At 39.3% G+C, this 13711-nt stretch overlaps 1 protein-coding gene across 1 annotated transcript in view; it reads right to left on the bottom strand.

Annotated features, from left to right (window-relative positions):
• frem2b (FRAS1 related extracellular matrix 2b) overlaps window positions 1–13711 on the bottom strand; it is a 46601-nt gene that overhangs the window by 26547 nt on the left and 6343 nt on the right. The window lies entirely within an intron of this gene.

Below are 13711 nucleotides of genomic sequence, written 5' to 3'. Positions count from 1 at the left end.
TTCCACATCCTTCCAGTGGAGACAGGTGACCTGTGTATGACAGGACCTCCCTACTCCGTTTGGATTAAAGCCAGCAGCATGGCACGCATGCAACCAGCAAACACTGCATGTGTGATCTCTGAGATGTGAAGGAGCCGTCTTCCACTGAGGTAATGGAACCGGAGAAGGTCTATCAATCTGACTTCACACGCTGGCAAAGACGTTTCTAACAGCTATAACACAGTTGATACTGCAGATCCTAAACCTAATTTACATGAGAAATACTACATAAATAAATGACTCGCATGATAACTATAAACAATAACTCGGCTATATTAGTGGGATTATTCTCAAATACCTCATACATTTCAGTCAAAACATTAAATGGGAACTTGTTTTGCATAATTATTTACATGACACTCGAGGAACAGCCTCCACATCAAGCCAAACCTCAAAGAGGCAGCCCTCCCTTTCAAAATGAATCCTATCAAACACCTGTTTGTCTTCAACAGTTTTCACAAACATAAAGTGGCTCCATCAATTATTCATTTTTCATATCCAGGAGGTCCAAGGAGGATACTTCCAAAGCAGCACTTTCGTTTTTTACAACAATACAATTCCACCATGACACAAGAAAATACTGAGTTCAAAAGGTCTGAAAATTGTTGCAAAGCTTTAGTTTGGCCTTCTGGGGGGCTGGAGAGTGGAGGTGTTCATTTCCAGAGGACCACTTCACTCCTCCAGATTTCTTTCTAATTAAGATAAGCAGGGGTTGAAGTAAGTCCACTTCAAAGAGGCCCCAAGGAAAACACCAGAGTTAATCTTTAACCCGCACTCAAGGCACTGAGACAGAATTCAGTGAACAATATCTGTGTCTCTTATGTTCAAGTCTCTGCAATGTACTGCAGTCCTGTGCAAAAGCATACACCATCTGCAATGAATAGCTACAGTTCTATGCAAGATAAGAGTATATTACAAGGATTTCCACAAACATGGGGTTTTCAAAGTAGCCCGCTGTGGGCATCCACTAGTCCGGGACAAACATTGAGGAGGATATTTTCTTTAAATCATAACTAACTGATGTGTTAAAGTGTGAAAGTAATGTTATATTAACCAATCACGTGAGGGTTCATTATATTAATTGAATAATTCTATCAAGACACATTGCAATATAGTAGTGACTATTACCATCTCCGTGCATTAAAATGCATCCTTTGCCTAATCTTAAATTGTTTTACAGATATTTGTTGATATTTGCAGCACTTGTGTTATCTTCTTTTTTTAAAGAGTCAATAAACTGCCTCTACTATTAAACAATCACCAGCCTTGTACACAAACCTCCTCACTGAAACCTTTGAACACCTCATGTAGCTGCACTTTTGTGCTTGTGGATGTGTGATGATGGACGGAAGCCTTCTGAGGGAGGCCAAAGAATGTGAGAGACTGGACTGTGCCAACTTGGTGCCTCTGTCTCCTCTCTGCATACATGTAGCAGACAGCCCTTATTTGGTCACCGTCAAGCCTCGCAGGGCATTGATGCCCTGTGGACCCTCGTCTGTTCATTCAGTGAGAAAGAGAGACAGCCGGCACGTTGCCCACAAAGCCAGCAACCCACTGATTAAGCAGGATAAATTGGGACTGGCCTGTGAATCCCGTTCAATAGACACAATGCAGCTAAATATACAAAATGATCATATGCTGCAAACAGTTTCCATGACCTGCATGGCTAAACTAATGCATACAAATGAAGACATGAAGGAACAAAGTGAAACAAGGTGAGAAGAAAATGTGTGCATGCAAAGTGCTAACAGACTTTAAGTATATTTTGAGGTGTGTGATTCACAAGGCGTTGTTCACGAATGCCTAAACAAACATGAGACAACAACAGCAAAAAGACTCATGCATCTGAAATATTATTAACAACACAACAACAGTAGAACAATTATTCCTTTAGACAAGTTCAAGAAAAAACTGGCATTCAAACTTCATAGGAAGACTCGGAAGACTTTTGCTGCTGGAGAAAAAAGGAAAGGAGGGGTATCATTTTGTAGCGTCTGCTGAGAGCTACCAATCTTGATTAACAAGTTACTGATGATAGCTAGCATTAGTAGCAGTGTAAAACCATAAATTGCTAATGCTCGCTAAGCACCAGCTTTGAGAGCTCTAACCTCTCACTATATCTATTAACAAAAAATAGATATTAACTGTGCTAAAAATGCTTACCTTTGAGGTGTTAAAGCTACCAAACTAGCCAAGCTAGTAAACCTTGACCTTAGCCCTAGAAGCTAGGATCTTTTACTAATAAATATTTGAACATAGGCAGAGGAAATAATGACCAGACTATAATCCTAATGTTGAGGCATGATTATGATACTCATGGTCCCCAGGAGACCACCATTTCTCTCAGGTATCATTCAGACGTTTGATTTTAGGTCCATAGCCATGTATTGTATCTTTAAACCAAAGTTCAGGTCTCGGTGAACTTGTTTGAGGTCATTCATGATCCACAGAGGACGAGGAATTCAGTGAAACACATTCCTTCCAGCACCAAGTGCAGCAACAAGTTATCACTTTAAACCTTTAAAGCAGCGAGGCTTGTCACAATATCCTTCAATGTAAGTCTAATGTATGTTAATACTGTATTGTACAATCCAGTCTTAAGGGCAACTTGTTTGTTTTTTTACACTTTAATTTTTAAAGCAAATGCGTCTCTTAAGTCATGAAATGATAAACGAAATGTTCAGCTATGGCATTAACTGGCACAAAGAAAGCCAGCAATGAATGTGAACTTTTAGGATGACAAGTACATGTTATAATCTCAGTTTAATATAACTGCACAAAATACATTGTCTTTAGGTTGCCTATTGTACCAGGCCATACCAGCATGCTTGACATCTCTCCAATTAAGGGAAAAGGCATATGATAATCCTGTTGAAGGAAAGACAGCATATGGCAGAAAAGAGAGAGGGAGAGAGATATAGTCTAATCACCCTAAGCCTGGTATCAGCAGTAACGAGTTGGCTGTGGCTTGAAAGACTTTGAATTGTTATGATTTCACAGGCTCTAAACCCTTTTCTATGAGCCTTTCAGGGACAAAGCTCTGCCATAAATGTGGCTGCTCTGCAGGGTCTGTTCCGGCTGCTGTCGCCTCTGTGTCCACTCTGACACAGTGGTCACTCCGAGGCGACATTTGAGGGGCCTAAAAGAAAGGCCAACGGCACTTCTGAACAAAAGTGCTGGGTCAGAGTGCCATGCAAGGCTTAAAGCAGGAAAGGCTTTGCTCTCAGCGGGGAAAGTTCTTTGAGATTAACATCTGAACTACAACTTTAGAGGTGATTCAACACATTTTGCTCTGACTATTAAGACTTTAATGGCTAGATTTTTTGTCCTTATCATTGACCCTACCATGACTTTTTTGAGGATAAGGTTAGGTAGAAGGTTTAGAGATGCAAAAACAGCAAATTGTTAAACTACTTCATCTCTACTCAGTCTCACATTCTGCTCATGAACAAAGTTAGCATGTTGTGTAAGACTTTCTGGATTACAGCTTTAATTTTATGTAAAAAATTGGCGAGATAACTAAAGATTGACAGCCTGTTGTGTGAATAATGACTTAAATGTATCATTAACCAAAATCATTGGAAATTCATTTGATTCGTCATTAACATGAATCAGGGGGTTGTTGTGCTTCAGTTTTTATCATACTTCATACCATCACTGACTTCTGAAAACCTTCTTAACAAATCAATAACCTTAATCTTGTTCCAAAACTGTCTGATTTTGATTCCCTATAGCAGCAGGCAGCAGTTGTGGGGACTGATTTTCTTCCTGGCTAACATAGAAGTACTATCCTCGCCTGTGTGGGAAGGCAGTGACACATTGCCAGAACTCTCACTTCAGTTGGGGCTTCTTTATTTGTGGCCCAGCAGAGAAATGTGTCAGAGGAAATGCTGTACAATGTGGTTGTAGGGGGAGGTCACTCCCATTGATGAAGTCTACGTCATGCTCTAGTGTCTTCACAATGACATCATCCATTGAAGAAAGCAATTCACACAAAACTACAAATTAGCCAGAGAGACTATCTTTGAAGTAATCAATGAACAGTTAATGAAAATTAACTTCAAAAACACAAATCATTGAGCTAATAAATTATAAAAAATGAACTCCTTTGACTACGATATGAATCTTTGCTAGGGTCACATCTTTGCTTGATGTCAAACTGGCATTGCATACAGTACATGCAAACACTCTTAATCCTATTAGCTTCGCTTGGAAATATTAGTTGAAACAGAATCTTGTGACACCTTAAGGATTAGCAAGTTGCAAACTGGATGCACCACTCTGCAAAAGATCTACTCTGTCGCGGGTTGCTGATTTTCAAACAGGGGCACATGGTGTCCTGCCAAGCACCCACAGTCAGGACTTATCCCTGATCATGGCAACATCATTAGTGCTGAAGACTTTTAGCTAAGCCACTGTTACCAACAAAATTGTTTTTAATTAAAAACTAAATTTTGACAGACTAAGAAAACCTGCCCACATTAAATACACTTGGTGCATTTCATTGATTTACAGTGCAATTAGACTGACATTCAGACTGTCTAATTCAACCTTTTCTCGTCTGGACTTTTTCAGCAGGATGATGATTATTTGTCCAATAACTAAAAAGATGAAATTTTCAGTTCTTAGACCCCATGGGTATAAACGTCTGGGCTGTGGCTTTGTTCAATTGAGTAGGTGAGGTTTGACAAAGTACTCCTTGATTGCCCTTGAATGGCATTCCTGTCTGTCAGAGAGGATGCAGCCTCAAGTGTCTTAATTAACAATCAGCCTTACAGTTTAGAGAGCAAAAGCTGGAACTCTCGGCAGCAGGGGAAATAACAACAAAAGGCTGAATTAGCAGCTGCAGGCCTTTCTTCGCCATGTAAAGGTCATTGAGGATTTCAAATTAAGAGACGCTCATTATAGAATCAGTCAATTATGTACTGTATGAATTCCCTGACAGCTAAAAGGCTTAAGTTGTGAAATCTCTGACTCATTGTAAAGGGTAAATAACATGCATAAAGGAAAACCATTAAAAATATATCTGGAACCATTTCAGCTTTTAATATTGGCACCTTGCAGGATTTTTTAGAATAATATTTGCAAGTCGTTAAGAGAATAAAAAAAGACACATTTATCTGTATCTTAGAAAACAAAACCGAAAAATAAATGTAGACATTGTCTAAAAAATAAACTCTGAAAAGCTGACGGGGCTTATATTGTTGAAACACATGATGTACACTTTCAGTGTACATCAACTCTCCAGTGCTGCTGGTGACCAAATAGAAAAGAACAGAAGAAGTAAAATAACAAGCAGATACGAAAAGAAAATGTGAGAAAAAACAAAGCAACATAAGGATGCAGGATGAAGAGACTCGACAAAGAGAGGGGGACGTGCTTTTTCTTGACCCTTGAATGCGCTGTGTTTGTTCTCTTGTCAGACCGAATAATGGTGGACTGTTTGCTGAAAGCAGCAGTGTGAGGCCATAGAATATAAAACCAACCCAGTCCCACAGACTCATGCGCTCCATACTAATAGAGCCAACTGTTTGTCAAGGCTGTTCTCAGGGCCTCAATTGCTTTCATTTATAACAACATGTTTCAGCTGCATTTCACAGTTGTTACTGGCAAATCCTTACATGTAGAAAGGTTTTTTTTGCCTGAGAGGAAAATGCTCCATGAAAAGCTCAAATGGTAATTCCTAAAGAACTGTTAAATGAATGGTTTTCTTTTTTTTTTTTTGTTTACAACTGGTAAAAGGGGCCTTCAAGTAGAACTGTGCAAACCTGCGTGTTAAAGATAAGAATGCTAGTCTTCATTCACGAACAAAGGGGAGAAAATGTGTTTGGATTCAGTGTTGGTATTGTCTCCTTCTTGTTATATTGGACTAAAGATTAGTCTGTGCAGTAGAGCGGACCCAGGGTTAAAAAATATGCACATGTATGTTGAAAGAAGATTACTTCTAAGGAGGCTTACACAATTTCATTTGGACACTGAAGCTGCAAATTTTTCCCCGAATTTGAACAATTGTAAAACAACCTTTGAATGTCTTTGTTGTAGAATATGAATTTTACATCGTCAAAACCCTTTAGTACTTTAAGCGCACAGTTGAAGACACAGTTGAAGATGTTGTGTGTTTAGATGCCAGAGGGAAACAGATCTTCAGAAACATATAATACATCTTGGTTTGTGATGCCGCTGCAGTATCATCTTTCAGTGCTTTTATTGCATTGTTGTCATTGTAATTGTCTTGCAGGTTTGTCTCTTATCTGTGACTACATTGCAGCTCAGCACACCTGCGCAGCAGCTTGAGACTTGACTAATTTGGTCTAATTTGGTTCAATAAAGAGTTATTGAAACATTAAGTCTAGTGTTGTCTCCCTGTCTGTTGTGACTTCCTGAGCTGGGTCATGATAAACCTACGTTTAATGAAAAATAAGAAAAAATAGAATAAATCTATTTCAGTTTTGGTACTTAAATCTACTCATGGATATTACTAGAGTATTATTACTCAGGAAATGTCACTTTGTTGCCCTCTTTTAATGAAGTGATTAAGTGGTTAAGACCTTTCAAGGTGTAATATCTGACTGTGTCTCTTTGAAAAGATGTTTGAGTCCCATAAATTGTATAATGCAGCGTGAGGTTTGCTATGAAGACGTCTAGCCTTCGTGTTCACTCAGCAAATATGTTTACACTAATGCAGAGGTCAAACAGAGAAATGTAATGCCATACATTTTACAATGAGTGCTTTTCACCTCCTCAAAATGAGGCACTTTTTACTAAATGCCTGGGATCACTTCTGCATTATAAAGCTTTTTAAATCAACCTTTGCCATGATCCCTCATAGTAAATGTTCCTACCAACAGCTCTACTGCTGCAGCTAATTTTGTTTTTAAATTAGACTGTTTTAGTCAAATGCAAATTTCATTTTCCTCTAGGCAAAATAGAGAAAAGGATTGTTAAGTTTGAAAGGTTGTGTTTGGTTTAGGTCATGAGGCTAACCTATTAGCATTACACGTGAACTCTATTATGTTCTAACGTATGGAAACATTTTTTTTAAATGACATCATTGTTCACAAGATAGACACGAGAGGCAGAGACAGATAATCCATCTATGTTCCAACCCTGACACTTCAAAATGTCCTCTGAACAGAATCAAATGTGTCAGAAAGTCTTCCACAAAACAAATACAATGAAAAAGCTGCTCTATCCGACGATGACTCCTATGCTCAAAGAGGGCATCAATATGCATGGTCTGGACTATGAAGCACAAACATCTGGATCCCCAGAGAAATGAATCGAGTAATAAGATGTGATGAGTTCAGTTTCAGAGGCACACAGAAAAAAAAAAAAAAACATTGGTTCTGAAGGACAAAAGCTAAATGTCAAAAGGGATAAACACAGGAGGCATACAGATGTTGCGATGACTGCTACTGGTGTATCTCTGGTATTTTAACTCAATGCCCTTAAAAACACATCTGTATTTGCATGTGCTGTAACTTGAGTTTAAATTAAACCTGTGATTGCCGACTCTCCTAGATGTTTCCCAAGACCCCAATGGCACTAGATTTGCCCTCCCTGACATACAACACAATGTGCAAAATAAACAACTGATTGATTGAACAGTGACAATCTCTAAAGTACAACAGAACAACATTGTGCTAATTGTAATAGCTTCTGCCAATTACTTGGGAATTAAAGGAGCTAAATGTACCCAGTATCAGATGGCCCAGTTGTCTAGACCTGTGCCCTCAGGCCTATCTTTGTTTCCCATTTGCCTGCTAATATGTAACTCTTAGCCCAGGGACTGGATAACGAAGATAAGCCCAGGCATGGTCTAGTTGATTTAAGACTGCGAGACATTCCTTGGAGGAAAGGTTGATCTTAGCTCTGGACATTGTTCCAGACATGTTTTTCAAATGTTCCTCAAAGATATAAAAGATGCAAAAGCAAAAAAGATGCGTCTATATTTGGTTTGAGATTACTCAAGCCTCCGCTGTAATTCACCTACTAAACTAGAATCCTCAGAACTTGTCAATACAGGTTATGTTTGGAGAGTGATCTGCATATCAGCACATTCATGCCTTTGCTGCAGGCGACAGGAAGCAGCTTGATGCCTTGCCCCCACCGATACTGGGACCAACAGAGCACTTCAAGCTTTCATCTCCTCTGACTGCTCTTCCCTCCCATTTCTCAGCTAGATGCCGTCTCATATTCTGCCTATTAGCCTCTACTTATGGAGGAAAGCAGGTGGTGGATGTGGTGGTGACACACACACACACACACACACACGCACATAAGCATGCGCCATCCCTGAAGGGTTTTATTCACACCTTTTATAAGATGAGAACCCTGCTACTCTCAAGACACCCTCCTAACATGGAGTGTATCAAATGCAAAACTTCTCAAGAGAATTCCCTTCAAACTCTGTTACATTTTCAATTTCCCTCTCCTGGCTCTATGCATTTTCATTGCAAACTGCTGATGTTAGAAAAAAAAGGAGCTGGTATTTTCCTGGCCCATATAATAGCACTCTAATCAAAAGAGACAACAGCTTGAAATCAAAGACAACAATTACACTGTAGTTGATGCCCAGCATCTTGATGCAACATTTCAGCACTGCCAACTTCTTTTCTGATTATGGGATCATGCAGCTGGACACAAAATGGAGAGATGGCGGATGCTTTGTGTGCACAACTGTGTATGTGCTTGTGAAGGATATTGCATGAAAAGACTGCAAAGGAAGCACACCATGCATCAAACTCAGTCCTGAAACCCGGGCTCAGCAGGAGAGAGCTGTGACACTGCAGCCTTAACCCAGCTGTCGGATGCTTATCATGCAGCCAGGCTGAGATGAGCAGCTCTGGCCCACTGCTGGGATTCAGGGGCCAAAAACACATTATCCAGAAAGAATTTGCTACATTTGAACAAAAGCTCTGCCACTGCATGTGAAAAGAGAGATGTTACATTCGCAAATAGAGCATCTCACTCCAGGAATTGAAAGCTGTTTTCTTGAATATGGAATATATATACAGTATATGGAATATCAGATTCATCAAAACAATCTAATTAATTACTTAATATTGTAAGGCTACTAAACAAATAAACATAATGCTTAGGTAGAGGACTGAGATTTTAAGTTTTTTCTTAAATTCTCGATGGATTAAATGTTGGCTTCATTTTGTTGAACATTTAAGTTTTTCTATTCAGTCTTGCACATATTTTTCACATCTGTTAGTTTCCAGTGCTTCAGATGATTTGTTAATCGGCCTCTTGACTCTCTAAGCTCAAAACTGATAACACAAACTTTAGCCTGCAAGCTTTATCCGCAAAAGAAAATTTTTCGACTACCCCAATGCTTGAACAACCCCAGTTCTGCTAGACTGATATCCTAAGGCAGGGATGACGACACATATCATCAACCAGGGAACAAGCCCGGGCCTGGGATTTCTATACTTTTGGGAATTTGCCTTTTTCTTAGTTAACCTGCACATTTACTTCAAAAGGTAATTAAGACAAGAGAATAAAAGGGAATGATCAGAAGGGGTTTCCCTTCTGCTACCAAGGGGGGGAATTAGGGCTTTGTGAAAGGGTCGAAGCTTCAGCACATTTTACCCAATTTATCAATAATATACAAACACTTGATGGAAAACATTTAAGAGATTGTCAGTACTTTTAAAAAACAGTTGCATTCATGGTTCCCTTTTTTTTGTCCCTGCAAACACATATCTACTCCCATCATCTTTTCTGAGTGAACATGGACTGTTTAGAAGTTATCTGCACGCTCCAGGAAAAAAACAAGAGTAGAAACAAAAGTATTACTTAGAGGCATCTGCTATTAGTAATCAAACCACATCTCGGAGCCATGAAACACCAAGACATATAAAAACCTAATTCATTGGCAAATTCAATAATTCAGGACACAATGAAACTGTTATAAATATTGTTTTGTGGAATAAGTTCATTTAAAAAATGGGCTTTTAATATTTTTTATAAGCACATAATTGACTCAAGTCTTCCAGATCACAATGAATGTTTCATCTCTTCACTGCTGAGCACAGGGTACTGATATGGTTCGATAACAAGATATGCTTTCATATCTCTGCTCTTCACACACATTAATAAGACTAGTGTTAAATATTGCAAATATCACTGCATTGTAGGGCACTGAAACATTATGACTTAAAGTTTGGACTAAGGACATGAAGGACCCAGAGAGTAAATTGCTCTCCATCTAAAACAATTAGCTTAAATTCTCTGTTGTTGTTTTTCATCCCTACAATACAGCAGCTGTTACCCAGAGATGGCTCCTTTAATCCGGTCCCAGATGTTTTCCCACAAAATATTTTGGCCTATTACAATAAAATAGCTACATAATGTTTTATTAGCTAAAGCACAGATGGACTGTGAGGAAAACATAACACCTAAAATCCTCTTTAAAACCAAGCAACCCGGCTGGCTATGCAATTTTCTGCCTTCAACATATTTTACACATATTATTCAGACTACAGTTCTCAAGGACGGACAAATGTTTTACCCCCCAAGAAAAGCGTAAGAGAGACAATTTCATTAATAATAGGGTAGAAACAAAGAGAAACTGCAGAGTCATCACCTGCACTGTGATGGTGATATTATAGCATACACAACGTCCGTATTAACCTCATAACTGCATGTGTCTGCATGTTCTGCCTAACTTTTTTTGTGTTCTTGCATGCTATAGGGAGAAAGATAATCCCTCCTTACTTGGGATTAAGCAGGAGGGGGGACAACAGAGATGGATTCAGGTATGCACTCAGTGTCAAAAGCAATAACACGTCGACAACATGGAAGATGTAGAAGATCTGCGAGGCACACGTGGCCACAGGCTGATATGGTTCAGTGAAAATATTAAGTGGAGGTACTAACAGTGACCTGAATTTATCATGTTAGATGAAGCGGAATAACAAACAAAACGTGCTTGGTAAAGTGGGTGCGGCAGATGTGATAAAAACTGAAAAATTCTGAAGACTGCCATGTTAGAAAAAATGTTTCAGCTAGGATTTTGATCGGTATGTTGCAGACTCATTCCACTACAAATCAGACTTATTGATTTTCAGACTGAATGCCCTTTACATATTAAACATGTCTCGATCCCTCTCAGAAGTAATATACTTTTATGAACTGAACAATCAATTATCTTTTCTTCCTCTTTGTATCAAAGTGGGGAAAAAGAGAGAGCAGTGAGTCCCAAAATGGAAAAAAACAAAACAAAAGCCACAGCGGTGTGTCTGTCAGTATAGGAACATCCCTGATGCTGACTGACTTTCTGGTAGCAGACAGGTATTCAGCTCCACAAACAACTGCTTGGGAATGCCAGAGCTTGTGTGTGCTCAGGTAAGCTCACCTGAATGCACTGATCTTCAGGAGACAGGGGGAGGGATGGAGAACACGGACACACAGTAATTAACTAACATGAATGACAGCTCCATCCCCAGCAAACACACAAATACATTCATGTCCAGATACCAATCTTTTCCAACCAAGACACTTTCAGAGTAATAAAAGAGTTTTTGGCCAGCGCCTCTGTTCTTGCCTTTGCCCTCCAGGTGTGATGTTACTCGAAAACTGAATAGACATCCAAAGATTAATAAGTGTCATTTCAGTTCTATGCAATTATTCATTCAAAGCTATGACAGGTTTGACAAATACCAAGTCACACAAGCTGGCCGCTTTAAACAAATAAGCTCTGCTATGTACTTTGTGTATCAGAAAGAAACTGAAAACCGAGCACAAAATGTGATAATGAATTTGATTATTAAGATAAAGATCAATACAAAGCCAATTCTGTATGTCTACAAATATAAAGAGAAGGGCGTTCTTCACACTTTACATGTTTTGGTTAAAAAATAATGAGCCTTTTCAGATAAGGCCTAATTCCCATGTTGCTATTTGCGGTGAAAAAAGACCATCTGGTGTTTTATGCATCCAAGTGAATTGAGTGAAAAAGTAAAATAACTAAAGTATATTCCATCAAGTTTAACAAAAAAGAAAAATCCAAAGCAGTCTGACTTTATTAACATTTTATCAGGTAAAACAAAAGTGGCTTTAATAAAAGGTTAACATTGCAGCCAAATTAACAAAGAACTGTGCAATAAATAGAGGGAGAGTATAGATTCCAAAATACATGAGGTGTATATTTAAACTCTGAACACTATTCAAGTATAAATCACATACTCAGGTGCATTGTGACTAGAAACAACTCTGTACCGAGACAATCTGTCTGTTAGAGAAACGGTTAGATACAACAGCTCAAACAACCTGGTGGTCAGATGTCAAAGTGCCTTAAGTATCTGAATTAAGCACAATATATGGCTTGGCACTTTCTTTTCATTGTCCTATTACAGTAAGACACATTAAGTATAGTGCCCCACCCTGGGATAAGTGGGGGTTGAAAGTCACTTTGGTTTTTCTGATTGAAAAAAGGAGCCAGTAGAAGTTCTGTAACCAGAACTTGAGTTGGGCACTAATCCCAGCACAGCTGACTCATTCTCAAAAAGCAGCAAAGTGACAAAAGCTGATGAATCTCTCAATCCACCAACAGAGAAAGGCATATGCACAATTCAGTGATTTACTCAGTTCTTTACAGCTGTTAGCATTAACTTCTTGAATGCCAGTGCAACATTTGGAGTAACTTTTCAACCTAAAAAGCCAAATACAGTTGGTAAATTTCCCAATCAACCTAAACCAAGGAGGAGAGTGTTTTCCACTGCTGAACATGACAGAGTGCAGCTGTGCGCCAGTGTACACCATCAGCTCCTCCCCAGCTCGACTGTTCAAAGAGCCCAAGGCTCTGTCTGGGGATTTAGGGCAGCCACCAGTACAGCTTAAATCTTATTAAAAAATGTTCACTGACTGCCTCACAAGCTGCAGTGCAGTAGGTGTCGAGTCCCTTATGTGGAGGTCATCCAACAGAACTCTCAATCCATTTGTCAAGCAATTTACGTGCCACTATGAAGTACAGTTTCCCAAGATATAAACACGTGTCCGACCATTCCAATTTAAAGTTTTCTGTCATTTCAGCACAGAACCATTTGCTTTTCTGAAACTTCATATCAAGGCTAAAAGTATTGTGAAAGATTGTACCACCTCTGCCATGCCAGCTATCCAGCATCGAGCAAAGAGAGAAGCACAAAGAGATTATGTCAAATAACCCAATTTGAAACAATAATGAATGCATCAGCTGAACCTCGCTGCAAGGAAGAAAGGCTCTGCATGGGCTCTGCACTTGGCAGCTGCTCAGGTAGCACACTTTCATTCAGTGGTACTGATAAGGAGTTTCCCCTGCATTTAAGTCATCAGTTATTAGCACCCCATCCACCTGTTGGCATTGATGTTAACCTGTCTATTATTCAACTGAAGCCACATATGGGTCTGAGTCTAGAGATGAGAAAATGTGTACGGGGGCCCTCTGAGGTGCTTGTGGGAAAAGAGGGCCCTTATTAGAGACGCCCTTTGTGCTCACTCATCACAGCTGAAGGGGAGCAAAAAGGGCACACAGTCAGGCACGCTGCGTCTGCTAATCGCCAACACCAGTGCAGTAGCCTCAAACCAGTGCCTGAACCTCCCTGATTACATAACTAAATAGGAAGGAAGGTCTTGACAAATTGTTCTACTAATTACTTACTTTTTTAAACAATCATGTTTTTTTCTA

This window comes from Symphodus melops, assembly GCF_947650265.1.
Source record: "Symphodus melops genome assembly, chromosome: 10".
NCBI classification, from domain to species: Eukaryota; Metazoa; Chordata; class Actinopteri; order Labriformes; family Labridae; genus Symphodus; species Symphodus melops.
This window is presented reverse-complemented; position numbering and strand designations above follow the sequence as displayed.